The sequence below is a fragment of the Ceratotherium simum genome, chromosome 3, assembly GCF_057802395.1.
Source record: "Ceratotherium simum simum isolate JZ-2026a chromosome 3, ASM5780239v1, whole genome shotgun sequence".
NCBI lineage: Eukaryota > Metazoa > Chordata > Mammalia > Perissodactyla > Rhinocerotidae > Ceratotherium > Ceratotherium simum.
Window position 1 is genome coordinate 2765043 of NC_141902.1, and position 19323 is coordinate 2784365.

Genomic DNA, 19323 nt, shown 5'->3' on the forward strand with positions numbered 1-19323 from the left:
GCCCCCGGAGGAAGTGGGAAGAGGTAAGGAGAGATCATCTCCCTCCCCATCAGATTGGTAACTCTGGTTGCACAGCTCCCAGAGAGCGGGGAGGGGCGACCCTCTGTGGGGAAACCGTAGCTCATGGGACTCTCTCAGCCAGTGGGAAACTCCTACACAGAGGACTCAGAACTGCTACAGGGATGCCATCAACATCTGAGCACCCCAGGAGAGTAGATAATGAGGGGCGAGCAAGAAGACCCCCCCCAGGGACCCAGCAGGCAAAAGAGAGAGCCCCTCCCCCTGCACATGCCCGACACTGCAGCTTAGCCAACCAGTCAAAGCAGCTGGGGTGGAGCGTGGGCGGCCCGCAGTGGTGGAGCAGCCCTGGTGGAGCACAGGTGGAACGCAGGCTGCCCTCGGTGGCAGAGCAGCTGTGGTGGAGCACAGGGTGCTCAGATTACACAGCCCGTGACCCCCACACAATGACGGCAGTGGAAACTGCAACCAAATATTTCCAAGATGAGGACAAACAAAGCCAATACAGCAACCACGATGTAACAGTACATTAAATCACATGACCAGAAGGAAAGTGATAAGCACCCAGAAATCAACCCTGAAGGCACAGAAATCCATAACCTAAATGACAGAGAATTCGAAATAGCTATCATAAAAAAGCTCAACAAAATACAAGAAAACACAGATAAACAGTTCAACAAGATAAGGAATTTCTTCACAAAAGAGATTGAAATCATATAGAAAAACCGATCAGTATTAATGGAGATGAGGAATACAATGGAGGAGATAGAGGAGAATATGGAATCTTTAAAGAACAGAGCTGACAATATGGAGGAAAGAATTAGCATTATAGAGGATAGGAATACAGATTTGCTCCAGTCAGAGGAGGAGAGAGAACTAAGACTAAAAAGAAATGAAGAAAGTCTCTGAGAAGTATCTGAATCAATTAGGAAATGTAACATAAGAATTGTAGGTATTCCTGAGGGAGAAGAGAGGGAAAGAGGAACAGAGAGCCTATTCAAGGAAATAATAGCTGAGAAATTCCCAAATCTGGGGAAGGAGCAGAAAATACCAGTAAGTGAAGCCAATAGGTTGCCTAAATATGTCAATAGACAAAGGCCCACTCCAAGGTGTATAGTAGTAAAGCTGGCAAAAGTCAATGACAAAGAAACAATATTAAGGGCAGCTAGACAAAAACAAAAAATAACATACAAAGGAACTCCCATCAGGCTCTCAGTGGATTTCTCAACAGAAACTTTACAGGCTAGGAGAGACTGGAATGATATATTCAAAATACTGAAAGACAAAAACTTTCAGCCAAGAATACTCTATCCGGCAAAAATATCCTTCAAATATAATGGAGAAATAGTAACTCTCCCAGATAAACAAAAGCTGAGGGAATTCATGGCCACAAGACCCCCACTACAAGAAATGCTCAAGAAGACCCTCAGGCCTGAAAAAAAGAAGAGAAAGGGAATACAAAGCTTGGAGCAAGGAGAAAATAGGTAGACAAAATCAGAAAAATAGTAGATCTTTACCAGAATAGGTTAGCAACCACTTAAATACCAAAATCAAAGATCAAAGGAAGGAAATCACCAAAAATAAATATAACCTCATCACTTTAAACACACACCCACAACACAAGATAGACTAAGTTTTGACAAGAATAACTTAAGAGGGGAAGAGGAAAGAGATTGAATTGACTTAGTATAAGGAAATAAGAGGCCATCAGATAATGGACTATCTCATACACAAGATTTTTTATCCAAACCTCAAGGTAAGCACTAAACAAATAATCAGAACAAAATCACATATGATAAATAAAGAGAAAACTAAAAGAGTCATAAGACAGAAAGACCAAACTGAATTGGCAGCCCAAAACACATGGGACAAGGAACAAAGGAAATTCAAAAGAACCAGAAAATAAGCAATAAAACAGCAACATTAAGCCCTGATATATCAATAATTACTCTAAATGTAAATAGATTGAACTCTCCAGTCAAAAGATACAGAGTGGCAGGATGGATTAAAAAGCAAGACCCAACGACATGCTGCCTCCAGGAAACACATCTCAGCTCTAAAGACAAGCACAAGCTCCGAGTGAAAGTATGGAAGACAATACTCCAAGCTAATGGCAAACAAAAGAAAGTAGGTGTTGCCATACTTATATCAGACAAAGTAGACTTCAAGATAAAACAGGTTAAGAGAGACAAAGAAGGGCAATATATAATGATAAAAGGGACAATCCACCAAGAAGACATATCAATTATAAATATATGTGTACCCAGCATAGGAGCACCAAAGTACATAAAGCAACTATTAACAAACCTAAAAGGAGATATTAACAACACAATAATAGTAGGGGATCTTAATACCCCACTTACATCAATGGATAGATCATCCAGACAAAAAGTCAATAAAGAAACAGTGGACTTAAATGAAAAATGATGAGATGGACCTAGTAGACATATACAGAGCACTCCATCCAAAAACAGCTGACTACACATTCTTCTCAAGTGTGCATGGAACATTCTCAAGCATAGACCATATGTTGGGAAACAAGGCAAGCCTCAATAAATTTAAGAAGACTGAAATCATGACAAGCATCTTTTCAGACCATAATGCTATGAAACTGGAAATCAACCACAAGAAAAAAACTGGGAAAGTGACAAAGATGTGGAGATTAAACAATGTGCTACTGAACAACCAATGGATCATTGACAAAATTAAAGGAGAAATCAAAAAATATCTGGAAAGAAATGAAAATGAAAATATGCCATACCAACTCATATGGGATGCAGCAAAAGTGGTCCTGAGAGGGAAACTCATAGCAATACAAGCCCACTTCAACAAACAAGAAAAAGCCCAAATAAGCAACCTTAAATTACACCTAACAGAACTAGAAAAAGAAGAACAAACAAAGCACAAAGTCAGCAGAAGGAGAGAAATAATAAAAATTAGAGCAGAAATAAATGAAATTGAGACCAAAAAAACAGTAGAAAGGATTAATGAAACAAAGAGTTGGTTCTTTGAGAAGATAGACAAAATTGACAAATCCTTAGCCAGACTTACTAAGAAAAAAAGAGAAAAGTCTCAATTAAATAAAATTAGAAATGAAAGCAGAGATATTACAATGGATACCACGGAAATACAAAGGATTATAAGAGAATGCTATGAAAAACTATATACCAACAAATTGGAAAATCTAGAAGAAATGGATAAATTCTTAGACTCATACAACCTCCAAAAACTGAACCAAGAAGAAATAGAGAATCTGAATAGACCAATCACAAGTAAAGAGATTGAAATAGTAATCAAAAATCTCCCCAAAAATAAAAGTCCAGGACCAGATGGCTTCTCTGGTGAATTTTACCAAACATTCAAAGAAGATTTAATACCATCCTTCTCAAACTTCCTCTATTCTAAAAAATAGAGGAAGATGGAACACTTCCTAACTCATTCTATGAGGCCAACATCACCGTGATACCGAAGCCAGACAAAGACAACACAAAAAAGGAAAATTACAGGCCAGTATCGCTGATGAACAGAGATGCAAAAATCTTCAACAAAACATTGGCAAACTGAATACAGCAATACATTAAAAAGATCATATGCTAAAATCGAGTGAGATTTATACCAGGGACACAGGGTTGGTTTAACATCTGCAAATCAATCAACGTGATACACCACATCAACAAAATGAGGGGAAAAAAACACATGGTCATCTCAATAGATGCAGAGGAGGCATTTGGCAAGATCCAACATCCATTTATGATAAAGACTCTCAATAAAGTGGGTATAGAAGGAAAGTACCTTAACATAATGAAGGCTATTTATGACAAACCCACAGCCAACATCATACTCCATGGGGAAAGTCTGAAAGCCATTCCTCTGAGAACAGGAACGAGACAAGGCTGCCCACTCTCGCCACTCTTATTCAACATAGTACTGGAGATTTTGGCCAGAGCAATTAGGCAAGAAAAAGGAATAAAAGGAATCCAAATAGGCAACGAAGAAGTGAAACTCTCACTATTTGCAGACGACATGATTTTACATATAGAAAACCCTAAAGAATTCATTGGAAAACTATTAGAAATAATCAACAACTATAGCAAAGTCACAGAGTACAACATCAACCTACAAAAATCAGTTGCATTTCTGTATGCTAATAACGATCTAACAGAAAGAGAGCTCAAAATGATAATACCATTTACAATTGCATCAAAAAGAATAAAATATCTAGGATAAATCTTACCAAGGAGGTGAAAGACCTACACAATGAAAACTACAAGACATTATTGAAAGAAATCGATAATGGCATAAAGAAATGGAAAGATATCCCATGCACATGGATTGGAAGAATAAGCATAGTTAAAATGTCTATATTACCTAAAGCAATCTACAAATTCAATGCAATCCCAATCAGAATCCCAATGACATTCTTCACAGAAATATAAAAAAGAATACTAAAATTCATGGGGGGCAACAAAAGACCTTGAGTAGCTAAAGCAATCTAAGAAAAAGGAACAAAGTTGGAGGCATCACAATCCCTGACTTCAAAACATACTACAAAGCAATAGTAATCAAAACAGCATGGTACTGGTACAAAAACAGACACACAGATCAATGGAACAGAATTGAAAGCCCGGAAATAAAACCACACATATATGGACAGCTAATTTTCGACAAAGGAGCTAAGAACATACAATGGAGAAAGGAAAATCTCTTCAATAAATTGTGTTGGGAAAACTGGACAGCCACGTGCAAAAGAATGAAAGTGGACTATCTGCTATCCCCATTCACAAAAATTAACTCAAAATGGATCAAAGACCTGAAGGTGAGACCTGAAACTATAAAACTCATAGGAGAAAATATAGGCAGCACACTATTTGACATTGACCATAAAGGAATCTATTCGGATGCCATGCCTACTCGGCCTAGACAAACTAAAGAAAAAATAAGCAAGTGAGACTTCATCAGATTAAAGAGCTTCTACAAGACAAATGAAACCAGGATCAAAATGAATAGACAACCCACCAGCTTGGAAAAAATATTTGCAAAACATGTATCTGACAAGGGGTTAATCTCCATAATATATAAAGAACTCACACAACTGAACAACAAAAAAACAAACAACCCGATCAAAAAATGGGCAGAAAAATGAACAGACACTTCTCCAAAGAAGATGTACAGATGGCCAATAGGCACATGAAAAGATGTTCAACATCACTAATCATCAGGGAAATGCAAATCAAAACTACACTAAGATATCACCTCACATCCATTAGAATGGTTATAATCACCAAGACAAAAGACAATAAATGTTGGAGAGGATGTGGAGAAAGGGGAACCCTCATACACAGCTGGTGAGAATGCAAACTGGTGCAGCCTTTATGGAAAATGGCATGGAGATTCTTCAAAAAATTAAAAATAGAAATACCCTATGATCCAGCTATCCCACTACCAGGAATCTATCCAACCAACTTGAAATCAACAATCCAAAGAGGCTTATGCACCCCTGTGTTCATTGCAGCATTATTCACCATAGCCAAGAAGTGGAAGCAACCCAAGTGTCCCTCGACTGATGATTGGATCAAGGAGATGTGCTATATATATACAATGGAATACTACTCAGCCATAAAAATAGACAAAGTTGTCCCATTTGCAACAATATGGATGGACCTGGAGGGTATTATGATAAGTGAAAGAAGCCGGAAAGAGAACAACAATCACTGTATGATCTCACTCATATGTGGAATATAAACCAACACATGGACAGAGAAAACTGTATTGTGGTTACCAGGGGCAATGGGGGTGGGGTGTGGGCACAAGGGGTGAAGGGAGACATATATGGTGGTTGACAAAAATGCACAACCAAAATTTCACGATGTTATATACCATTAAGATATCAATAAAAAAGTCATAAAAAAAACTCTTTTAGTCTTATTTATACATGTAAACAATGTTAATTGGTTAAGTTATTTCTAAAACTTCTTTATATCTGGAGTCTCCAATGTCTATGTTTTTCAGACATAGGTACCATCACAGAGGTATCATCCTCTGTGCCACCAAGCGGATTGGTAAGGCAGTATTCTTGAAAGAGTGCTCCACTGTCACCTCTGGAATTTTCTTGCAAGCCACTGATACCACTTTTGTGAGAATGGACGCAAATGTGCAGGCTACCAAAATTTCCTCTCTACTGCTTCCTGGCCGGCAGCAATTGTAAGACACTTCATGTTTTCAGAGAAGTTAAAATGTGGAAAAAGTGTTCATCAGAATTGGTGAAATAGAACAAAATAATTTCATTTGAAAAATGGGTTCTACTGTTGGAAATATTTGAAAACCTCTAGTGTTGTCAAAGGAACGTTAGCCTTGGAGGCAGAGGGCCTGGGTTGAGTACTGCGCTCCAGACCCCCTGCAGCGGCAACGCGTCTCTCTGCACCTCAGATTCCTGACCTGTGAACGGGGAATGAGGACTCTTCTCTCATGGGATGGTGGCAAAGATTAAAGGACAATTTAAATTTCACCAAAGCAGGAATGTTTCTAGCTTATTTGCCACTATCTTTCCATTGTCTGGAGCAGCAACAGGGACCTAGTGGCCTCCAACAGCGATATGTTGAATGAACGAACCAAAGAATGGACATTTCTTATGTGGGAAACCACGCAGAAGTGTCTATGCTTCTGTGGGAAAGGCGGTGTGTTCCAGTGGAAGGAGAAGGCGCAGCAGGGAAGGTTTCAGTGGGTATGTAGCGTTCTGTAATCCCTCTCTCCATTTTCCCTCAGTGGTTTTGTGGTCTTGGATTCTGTCTACTTCCCAAATATTATAATTTCTCCCTGTCTGAAGTTGCTTGGTTATTTTCTTGTATAGTAAAGAAAGAAAATCAACATAATTGTAGACCAGAAATCTATTCTATCACTCTTGAATTCTTAAAAATGTCATTCATTATAGCTTTCTAATATATGTATACTGTTGAAATATTAAAAGATATAGAAAATGAGGAAAAGAAAAAAATCATTATTTATAATTTCACTACTTAGAGAAGTAATTGCAAATACTTTTTTCTTACATAATCAGCAGTACAGTATACATATTATTTTGTAATCTGATTTTTCACTTGATATATTTGAACATTTCTCCATATATTTAAATGTTCTTCACAAACATTATTTATGATGGGTGCTATATTACAATTTATTTGAGTAATCTACACTTGCTGGAAATTTAGATTGTTTCCAATTTTTCATTATTTTAAATACCAAAGCAATGAATATTCTTGAATATTTGTATTTATGCACACCTCTGATTTTTTTCAGAATAAATTCTTGAAAGTGGTTTTATACGGTCAAAGGGTATAAAGTTTTATTCTAATTTAGTTAAGAATGTTTGGATTTAGCTAGAAGATTTATCCAGAAAGTGATAAAATACAGAGAAAAGTTTTGAAGGGGCACCTGCCTGGATTGCCAGGGGGGCTCTGCTAGACCCGCCTCCACTTCTCAAGGGCTCATCTGTTGTGATGTGGTTTCTGAGTGGCACTGGGACTCGTGGGTTACTCAGATTGTCACATGTAGGCACTGATAAGCCTCTTATTTGTCTCTCTTTTTCCAGCCAAAACAATCTGAACTTAGTCCTCACTAAGTGGTGCGTGACTATGGGGAACAGATCCCCTTATTCCCTCTTTTCATTCGCAGGATAGAAGAGTTAGAAAATGAAAGCAATGCCTGAGCACCAGGGCATCTGACTGTCATGGTATGAAAAGCCTCTCAGTGATAACTGCGTACATGCTCCCATGTTACTGCCAACAGAGCCGACACAGTCTAGTGTGAATGGTAGATGTACTGACTCCCACGTGGCACTATTGGAGTTTTTACACACCACTTGCAGCATAGTGTCACTGTGTGTGCCAAGTTGCATCCTCCTGGTGAGGTCCAAACAGGACTAGAGAGAGGTTCAGTTTTCAGTGCAGTGGGAAATAGACAAGGGAAAAAATCCTGGATTACTCTCCAGAATTATAATGCAAACCCACCCCAGAAATTTGTATTATTTTTCTGAATGTGTTCCAGCTGAACCATAGGAAGAATAACCACAGACCACAATGGCTCACTGGTGGATACTGTATCCCATCTGTCAGTGGTGATAAGAAAGGCTCCAGGCTGCTACATCTGAAAAGCTTCTCACTGGTGAAAAACCAAAATCCCTCATGGCATTTTTCTGCCTCTGAACTCACTTTGTATCTCATTTATTAGGAAGAAAAAATATGAAAACGATTGGATGTTATACATTTGTCTGAAGAGCAGTAAAATTTCAAGCATTCCTTGGTTCTTTCTAGCGAAGAGGGTGGGATGGTTTCCTAACAAGCATCAAGAAAGGGCTTTGTGAGCCAAAAACTTTCATTAGGATTCCTACAAAGTGCTATATTCTTTGGCTAACTCTTAAGAATTGAATACTTGTGATGGTTAATTTTGTATATCAATTCGACTTGAGACGAGGTGCCAAGAGGGATTAAACATTATTTCTGGGTGTGTCTGTGAGGGTGTTTCTGGATGAAATTAGCACTTGAATGGGGGGACTCAGTAGAGTAGGTTGACCTCCCCAGTGTGGGTGGACTCATCCAATCCACTGAGGCCTGAATAGAATAAAAGGCAGAGCAAGGAGGAATTTGCCCTGTTTTTCTGTTCACTGCTTGAGCTGGATCATGTCCTCTCATCTTCTGCTGCCTGCGGACTGAGACTTATACCATCTGCTCCCCTGGTTCTCAGGCCTGCGGACCCTGGCTTGAATTACACCACTGGCTTTTCTGGGTCTCCAGCTTGCAAAGAACAGATAATGGGACTTCTTAGCCTCCATGTTTGCATGAGCCAGTTCCTCATAATAAATCTCTCTCTCTTTCTCTCTAGATGTATATACATAGAGAGAGAGAGAGAGAGACAGACAGACAGACAGAGAGAGAATCTATTGGTTCTGTTTCCCTGGGGAACCCTGACTAATATAATAATTCACTCTGAGTTTTCTTAAGGGAAAAATAAACCTAATTGTGTTTATGGACCAGTGTGTGGGTCACCGACTTTCATTCTTGCATGTTCAAGATTCTGGCTTAGGGCAGATTTAATTTATGGATACACAACTGGACTCAACCAGTCAGCCATTAGCATGAGAACTGAGGTGCCTCTGGGAACATCTGTCTCAGGGACCCAATTTGAAGACCTCAGTCCTTGCGGAAGAGAGGCTGTTGTGTGTCCAGAATCGTGCCCGTCCTCTGGATTTTTCTTCCTGACCTCCTCAGTGGACTCATGGCTGAATCCTGTTGGGGCACAAGCATTGTGAGTGAAACTAAAAGAGCTATTTTAATCCTCAAAAAGATGCTTTTTAAAACATCAGAGCCCCAGGAAAGGCCAGGTTGGGAAGCCCATGTTGAAGTGTGACGTCAGAACGTGGGCAGAGCAAGGTCGGGGGGAGGGCAATCATGGCGGTGTCTAGAGGAGTAAGGGGCTGGGGGTGTTGAGGACAAGCACAATCTTCAGCCAGTGAAATTCAAGCTACGTCTGCTCCTGTGACCTCATTTACACACTGGGAATTCCAGTCCTCTAATCAGCATCCAGTTCACAAGGTCCTCACGAGAGTCACATGCTTAAAGAGTGTTAGTGTTGCAGAGGCCTGATGCTGCAGAGACTGGATATGAACCCTACTGAGACCCAACCAAGAAGGAACCGAGGATCCAGTCAAACAGAACTGTGCTGAGGGCAGACGATGCTTGAACTTGCTGCTTCTTTCTCCTCCATGTTGGGATATGACATTTTTGCCCCAGGCTGAATGGCAGTTTACCTACTTAATGGGCTTGGTGGGTGGGTGGGGTTCTCTTCCTCCCACACTTTGGAACATCTCTGCTCTAACCTGCGTTTTTAACTGACTGACACGGGGATACAAGAGACAGCCCTCTTGCCTCAGGTTGGAACACTGTGGTACCAGCCCCACTCCTGAGCTGCCGTGATCAGGCTGAAGCTGACGCACAGAGACCCGGGCACTGCTGTAAGGACTCTACATGCTAACTCGTCTCATCCTCACCGTGACCCTGTGAGTCACGTACTGCTTTCACTCCATCTGAACGGTGAGGAGACTGAGACACAGCGAGGTTAAGTAGCTTTCCCAAGATCCTTGCTGATAAATTGCAGAGCTGGAATTCGAACCCAGGCATCTGGCTCCAGAAGCCAAGCTCTTAGTTAAGATGCTCTGCAGACTCTTGGTGGTTACACTCACCTTTTGGTAGAGATATTTCAGTGTCACAGAATCTATAAACAAGTGTGTGTGTGTGTGTATTGGTGATACTGTTGGGAAGTGTGTGATGACAGTGAACACAAATACAAGTCAGTGATATTTGAGGAATCTTACTTTTTTGAAGAAAGTTAACAAATTGAGATAGAATTTAGTTATCAACAAATGGGTATGACAAGTCTTCAATCCAAGAGTCCTTACATCTCTCCTCTTTGAGGTAAAAGCCCAGGGTACTAATCCCTCCTGGAGAACGGCAGCCTGATTTAGTCTCAGACACTTTGACAGAATCACCCATCACCGTGTACCACCTGCCGGGTATGGAAAGGATTAACTGATCTGATGAGCTGTATTTTATAAGCAGAATTAATCACAGCCTTCAGGGAGATGAGGTCATCAGATTTACACTAAAATTCTAATGCAGTGCAGACGTCAAGACCACGTCTGCTGAGCCGCTGTCGAAAGGGTAATCCTTCTCCATGGAGCTACTTGGCCCTGGCTCCTCAAACAAGGGCATCCTTTCTGGAACGGATAGAGACCCTGTGAGAGTGGAAGGTGTGTTTTCCTACCGTTATTGGTGTCCTCTCAAAGCTCCATTTTCTCCCAGGTTTGGAGCATTATGCATCCTTTCCTAGGTGTCTTTGACACTGCTGGTCTTCAGCTATTGCAGTTTGTTTTGTGTTAATTTGTCTACTACCACTTGCTTTCCTCTTCCACAAGAGGAGGCGACATAAATTGTGCCTGTCCATTTCTAGTACTCTCTGTGGGCCCCTCTACATGGGCCTGACAAGGAACTGATGAGCTGTCCCACGGCAGAGCATCTCCACTGCTGAGGCCTCGAGGCAGTTCAGTAGCTCTGCCTCTTTCCTCTGCTGACAGTGAAGTAGTTTCCAACTCAGAGGCATGGACCTGCGTGTTACAAACTCTCTTTTGGATCTGAGGTTTCTTGCCATAACACACACACACACACACACACACACACACACACACACATGCACGCTGTGTGGAAGCCCAATATTGATTGGAGAAATGGCTAGTCTCTCCTGTATCTCCCGTATTTCCCGCCCTCACCATTTTCAACCCTATAAGCAAGCATGGTTCGCGGCTACTCAGTAATGTGCATTTAAGACCTAGTTTCCTTCTGGAACGTGTTGGGCCTGGAGTACCATCAAAGCTGCATTGATTTCAGTACCTTCTAGGGCAGAACTCGGCTTGTTTGATCTGTGATCTCTCAGAACCCTCTCCAACCCACTTAGGGTCTTTCAAACATGGATGACCTTGAGAGGAGACCTAGCATTTTGTGGCAGAAGAGGGCCAGAGGAGTCAAGGAAAATCCTTCTGGACACCTTAGGACTGGAATAGTCTCCACAGATCCACAGCACTTAACACCAAACTCCTAAAGCTTGCTTGGGCTCTAGCTGCCTTATTCACAGGGGCTGTCATGCTCTGCGCTGCTTGGGGGGAAGCTTTGGAGAAGTCAGTGCTACTGGGACAACCAAGCATTCTGGTTGTGTCCCAGCCCCAAGTCTGCAGCTAATGTGAGGCTCAGAGACAGCTTGCCAGGGGCCAACAACTTCACATGTAACCATGTAAAAGCACACGAGTATCACGAGGCAAAGCTTTCCCAAATAAATTACAGATGAGATGCCCCTGGGCAGTCACTGCAGGGGTCTCGAACGGGAGGCTACACATCTGCAGATTGGAGAAGGAAAGCTGGTGAAGGAGTGGGTTAGTTCAGGTCCCCTAAGAAGGAGACTACAAGACAGGATGCAGGGGGACAGGGTTATATAGGAGGAACCACCTGGGAGAGAAAATGAGGACAGAGCTGGGAGAGGCAGGGAGCTGGTGGACTGTGACGGACTGTGGGAAGGAGAGTTGGGTGGAAGCATCGCAGACGGTTATATGATCTAAGGATTGTTGACAAGGCCTTTGTGGGAGTCCTGGAACCAAAGCTGCCTGTCAGCGAGGTCCTGTGTCTCCCAGGAGTGGGGCTGCCTTAGCATGCGTGTCGCCGCAGTCATCCCCTGGGAGCAGCTCCAGAAGCATGGCCTTGCTGTGGACACGGTGATGGAGGTGATGGGTTTCCGAGCAGCTGGGGCTCTAGCCTGGTTAGCCTGTCCTGTAGGCAGAGGTCTGTGAGAAGCACTCTCATGGCTGCTGCAGTAAAGGATTCGATATGGATCGATCATGAGGCTGTTTGGGAACAAAGGCAGAACTATTTCTACCAAGGTGGGGAAGACAGGTGCTGGGATTCTGAGTACAGTGGACCTGTTCCCTCCAGTGAAAAGAAGACAGTGTCCTCTCCCCAAAGTTTCTGTTTTGAGAGTGGAAGGGATGAAGAGCAGCGCTGGAGGCTGACCTCCGGGAGATGGGGAGGAGGCAAGAAGCCCGTGGTGGAAGGGGAGCTTTCCCCCAGCACTCCCCACAGAGCCAGCAGAGGGAAGCAGCAGCGCCAGCACAGGGCCGGGCTGCAGGAAGGACACAACGGAGGAGGCGATGGCTAGAAGAGGTGACTCTTGTGGCGGCAGGGCCATATTGCAGTTCTACAGTGACTGAAAATGTGGAGCAGCAGCATTGATCCAAGGTCAAGTCAAGGAGAGTCCTCAGTGGCAACAACAGTGGCTGGTGTCTACAGACATGAGTCAGGGGACAGAATGGGTGGGGAGCTCAGGGTTCTAACAAGAGCACCGCTGGGGAGTCACTTAGAGGAAGCTGGCGTTCCTGACACTGCGGAGAGGCACCTGGCATGCGTGCACACGCCAACAAAGGGAATGCTTCCTTTCCCTTTTCTCGTCAAGCACAAGTCAAGGAGGATGAAACCAAATGGTGACCAAGAAGGATACGGAGCTGCTAGAAATGGTCTGACTTGCATGGCAGAAAAATCCAAGTGAAATAGGTAGCAGGTAAATAATTTTCCTGTCCTGGGTCGACAAGAACAGAGAGTGTGTTGACCAAGAACTAGCTCTTCAGAATAAAATGCTCCTAGTCAGTGGCTGACAGTCTTTTATTTATTTAGTTTTTATGTAAGCCACACTGAGCCGAATAAAGGGATCTAGCCAAATTAGCAGGATCTGGGTTCTTATTCCTGGAACTTGCTAACAGGAGGGCATCAATCAGCTTACAAAATTAGCATTTTACTGATAGCAATGCAGAGCCTGTTAATGACGACTCTGGTGCCTCTGAGCTTAGGGTCTTGATGGCCTGTTCCTAAGCAACGGAGGGATTGGCAGAGAATGTGTTTTGATGTATCATTAAATAAAGGCTGCACAATTCTGAAAACCGTGGACAGAAATTGGGATAATTGTGTTTATTTTTTGGTGCATTATGTTAAAGAATAAACAAAAATCCTTTATGCCCTAGAAACTGTGCTCTCACTTGCTCTCTCTCTCTGTCTCTCTCTCTTGTTTTTAAGCACTACCATTTCTTTTTCTCATTTTCCCCCTGCAATTTAAGCACAACATTTATTTTTCTTATGGACAGTATTTCAAGGCTTTTTGCCAGCTCTGCTCTATCATAGAAAAATTGGATCACACACTATAATAACCAAAGGGATCCGAGGGATCCTTCAGCAACCCCCCTATTTTATTCTTACAAAGACCGTGGTTCAGAGAGGGGAAGCGACTGCCTCGGTCTGACCTGTTTTTAACTCCTTGGATTAATCATCATGGCCTCTGTGAAGCCTCCCCTGGTGCCACAAGGGTATTATGACGCTGCCTTTGAGAGGATATGCTGCCTTCACTGCATCCACCACCCAGATGTTAGGACACCGTACGGGGTAGTTGACTTGTTTGTCTCTCTCTTAGGTTCCACAGTGGATCTCTTGTTCATTGTCCCACACCCAGAGCTTGACACGGAACCCGACATGCAGTGGATTCTCAAGAAATACACAGTGAATGAATTGTCCAAGGCCACACAACCAGCTGGTGAAACACTGGGACTAAGACCCATTCAGTGTTATTCCACCTACTACACACGTTACGGTGATGTGGAGAAGATGAACACGTGCAGAGGACCCAGCTGTGCCGAGGCTTCCTGCTGCTCTCATTCACTGTGAATGGATCATAGAGTCAACCACAGCCCACTGGCTGTGGCTACCTGGCCTCCACCTCTACCTCTGCCGTGGGCCGAGCAGCTTCACGTCTGAGATGCTCCATGGGTTGAGCGGGGCTCCACCGCAGACCATCCTGCTTTCCTCCCTCACACTTAACAAAAGCGCAAGTTCCTACTCTAGGGGTGCTGAGCTAGCCTCTGGTGCTTCAATAGTTAACAGAAACAGACAGGGTTCATACTCACGTGGACATGACATCCAAGCACAGACACTACTGGCCCTTCACACCTCACTCCATGTCATGTCTCAGATTTCCAATTCTCTAATTATTGAGGTCTCCAAGAGTTATGAGGGAGATCACTCTAGCGAGATGCTTCCGTCCCACACATTTTCTTTCCTCATTAATCAGACTCTGATGAAGACTCTGTACCCAGAAGTGACAGGCAAGTTACTCCTCTTCGTATCCTAACTGTTTGAAAGCAGGCATTATGTTCCCTGCCTGGCTTCCTCACCTCCCATCCGTTTCATAACCATCCACATTCTGGCTTCTGCTCCTCATCTCCCAACCCACCTGCCTTTGGCATCTGACATTTCAAGAAATCTCTGTATCAAAGTCTCCAGTAATTTCTAATTGCCATATACAGTGGATAAAGTTTTGATATTAATTGTGCTTGTTACCCCTGGGGAATGGTAGACCCTTGACACTTGTGAAATATGTTCCAAGAACACCATGCACCCTAGATTCTTAAATATCACTATAGCCTATAGTGTCATCATAACTTGCTATTGATTGCAGTTACAGAATCTTGCTGATTCAGATGTCTCGTGAGAGCTAACGTGTCTTTGACAAGAAGTAGAGGAAAGTGAAGCCCCTCCTAGAGGCGGCTGCTCCCCGCTGAGTGACATGCTCTCCACACCAGCTGGCAGCTTAGGTTGTGCCCCCATTAAGACCTCAGATGTCACTTGTCGTGGAACTTGGGGTTACTCAAATAACGGAAACTAGGAAAGTTAAAGTACACTTGCCAGAAACTGCCTTCCTGTTGCTCACCCCATCTTTAAAGCCCTTTTCTTCTTTGGCTTTGGGTCACTTGCCCTCTGTTCCTCCAAGTCTTCATGGTGGGCTCCTTTCCTGTGCCCACCCTGTCAGTACTGGTGTTATGTAGAGTACTGGCCTCAGATAATTTCCCTTTTATTACATAAATTCTCTTGTGCCTATGGGTTTGACCACTCCATATTTTCTGTATATTTGGCTTCTAATACTGGATAGTGCAAGACATGAATTTGCTGGGAAAAGTTGTGTCTATACCAACGTGGCTTCTGTGTTGTGCAGCCATCATTCCCCCGTGTACCTATAGTGATCACGCTGTGCTGACTATTCTCCATTTGCCTCTGGACCCGGTCTCCACTCGTTCCTGCCCTGCCTTGTGCTCTGGAAGGCTGACCTCGGTGGTCTGTATCACCTGGGATCTCTTCCTGTCTGGCCAATCAAAGACACTGGTTAGAAATCAGAGGACTGGAGAAGAAGGGGTAGGGCATCTCTTGTCCTCACTCCCTCCCTGCGGGGCAGCAGTTCTGGTGGGGGCTGTACCCCTTTGTGGCCATAGCTTTTGCTAGGTGGCCCCTCTTCCACAACTCAAGTGTTCAGTGGGCTGCAATAGCCTGGTTTTCTCTTCTTAGTGTTCCTTGCCCTGATTGCTTCACTGGTCTCTTGTTGGTTCCCTTAACCATGCCACGCCTCTGCAAATAGTCCCTGCATTTGAAATCTCTTCAGTTAAACCATTCTGAATGTGCCATCTGTTTCCTGCAGGTCCCCCAGTGATACAGAGCTAGTCTGCCTTACAGAAATGGGCATTAAACCATCTCCTACCCTTCCTCAACTCCTGTAGCTGTTTTTCACATTAACTATTGCAATCTCAGTTGCACAGAATCTAAGGAGCAGTTAAAGTCGTGTGCAAAGGAAGATCTCTGAGACTGGAGTACTCCATAACCTCGTCGTAGGGCTGGGCAAAAGGAGAAGCATCAATGAACAAGGCTGCGAAGAACAGGGAGGTAGATGACTAAGTCTACTCTCTTGGTTCTCTTCATTATGTTTTCCCTAGTGGCACCAACATGACCTTTCTAAAACTCAAGTCTGATCAGGTTGCTCCCCTTAGAAACCTTCCCTGGCTCCCTGTATTCATAGAATAGAATATAAACTCCTCAGGATGGTACATAATTCCTTCATGTCTTGGTTTTTACTGACCTTTCTCTGGCATCATCTCCTGCCGACCCCGAATGAGTCCCACTGGCCCCGTAGATGCACTGTATCCTGTGTTTTGCTCAGTATTTTCCTCTCCCAGCTTCTCTGCCTTTGTTTTTCATCTTACCCAATGACACCATTAATCATTCAAATCCTAAAAGTCACAGTGGACATTTTATTTTATTTCCCTCAACTCCAGCATGTGGTAACTTATCCAGTGCTCCCTATGGGAGAGACTCTGCTTCATCCTCTGCTGGAAAAGCCACTCCATGAGAATTTTCAGTTTTACACATCCAGAAGGGTTTGGTCTGCAGTGGGGAGATGATATATAAATTAACCCAGGATCCTGAAGGCGTATGTCAGCGAAAGCAATAGCAGTTTCCAAATAACCTGTTCTCTCTAGCTTTTCCTTAGCTCTTTTTTACTGTGTCTTTATCTCTTTTAGAAATAGATTTTTCCTTCACAGTGCATGCTTCAATAACACTGTAATAGAGATGGAGAAAGTTTCTGTGATTATAAGGGTTTCCATAGCAGAGCCACCATCTAGTGGCCTTGGAAAAAAATAGGAATAATTAAGAATTCAGAGGCAGTTCACCATCAAGTCACAAATTTGGCAGTTTTAATTTTGGAATTATAACAGCCAGATTGTGTTCATTTAAAATGTTTTATATTGTCATAACAGATGTCTTCCCTGGGGTACATTCTTAGCAATTAAAATATATAGATACATAAAATATATATAGAGAGATATATTTTAATCCAGTATTTTGTGGCATGGTTGTAGTTATGTCACCAGCCAGAGGAAATTATAAAATGGCAATATTAGTAGATGTCTTAGCAAATTCTTCTTGTACAGACCCTGATTCAAGGAAAAAATACCCTGAGATATCAAAACAGATGGTTGTCTTAATCTAAAAAAATCTAAAGGAGAAAAGTCACCATTTCATTTGCCAGTTCTTATTCGGATCCCTAAAGAGCGACTAGAATACCTAAAGAAAGAGAAAAGTCTACATACAAAACTTTTGATGCTTTGTTGTGGGGAAGATGAAGGGAAAAGGTTAGTGTTTTGATAAACAGTTTGTAAATTTATTATGTTTTATTTTATTTTGACTAGGAATTTTGACATTGACCTAGTATCTGCATTGGCCAAGGTTCAGCCAGGAAAACAGAAACCATTCATATATTCCAAGTATGAAGGCTTTTGTCTAGGGAACTGCAGGTTCACAGAAGTTGGAGAGGCTAGAGAAGCAAAGATCCAGCAAGCCCGCCACAATGATGTAGCTACTAGCGGTTTTCCAGGTGTCTCCTGGAAGCTTCTGCGAATCTCAAGGACTCTCGAAAGCTCTTGCCACCATCTCAGCCTGTAGAAGCAAGTAGTCCCCAGGGACTGTTGCTCACTCTCTCAGCCGCCTCCCACAGCTTGGAAGCTGCTATGGGACTCACGTGTGTCTACCTGTAGCTACCTCCAGGGAGAATGGCTTTCCCCCCTCCCACCCTCCAGCTCTCACACCAAGGGCTCCACACTGGCAGCTGTCACCCAGAACCAGGTAAAGATGGGGACTCAGGAGTGCTATTCCTGGCTTCCCCTCTCCAGTGCAGAGGAGGTTGCAGAAGGAGGTGCACTGGTGTCAAAAGCACGACATAGCCTCTCAGTTAAAACAAGTTCATAGTTAGCAGCAAATTTCAAATAGCATCGGAGAACCTTTAAAATATTTTCATTGTTTTTATTAGAAAGAAGGAAAAATGTATAATGGAAGGAGACTGGTCTTTGGAGCTGATAGACCTGGGTTTAAATCCGAGATCTCCCACACCCTAGCTTTGTGATCTTGAGTAAGTCTGTCCATTGTTTGGAGCCTTTGTCTTTTCATCCATAAAAATGTGGATAATGATGTCCATTCTGGAGTAATGCTTTGAAAAGCAAACTCAGTAAGCTATGTAAAGCCCTTATTTGGCACCACAGGGCCTGGCGTATAATCAGCGGTCAGTGAATGTTAACTCTGCAGGGCATGGGAAGTGGGGACTGGCACTATGGCTGGGGCTGATTGTCCATTTCTGCATCGTGACCAGATTCCAGTGTTGTCACCACATTTGTAATGGCTTGGCTTCTCCTTGTGGTACTTTACCTACAAATTTCAGTATCAATAAGCTTTCGTCTATTAGTGTATTTCTTTTACAATTTTCTCTTCCAGAAATAGCAGCACAAGGAAGGCAGCATAATTTGGAAACTTTGCCAGTAATTGGCTGTGTCTCCTTGAACCATTAAGTTACTTTCTCAAAGTCTCAATCTCCTGATGTGTGAAATGATGAGCTTGAACTGTGGGGAGAGGAAGAAGGGATGACATAGAGTGTTTGATTGATTTGTCTTGATTCATTTGCTCAGCATTTTCTTGCCTGTTATGTTTAAGTCACTGCGTTAGGCACTAGGGGGGTGATTAAAAAAGGTGTGTATACCAATGTGACCCCTGACATTCAGGGAAATATAATCCAGTAAAATAAAAAATATCAATGAGAGACACATAAAAACAGTAGATTGGGAGCTTCTGGCCTGAAGTTGTAAGGTTTTGTTGTGGTGGGTGATAAATGAGTGAACATATCAGAAGCTCCATGGAGGGGAGGGAAGCGATGCCTGCTTTAACAAATATTGTGGTGGATCCAACAGGTGTTGTTTTCCACTGAGAAGAGAAGATGTGAAATAGAAATGATGGGTCGAGTTCCACAGTCATACTTTTGTTAACCATTTGGCACACATTTTCCAAGCATCTGTGCTACAGTAGG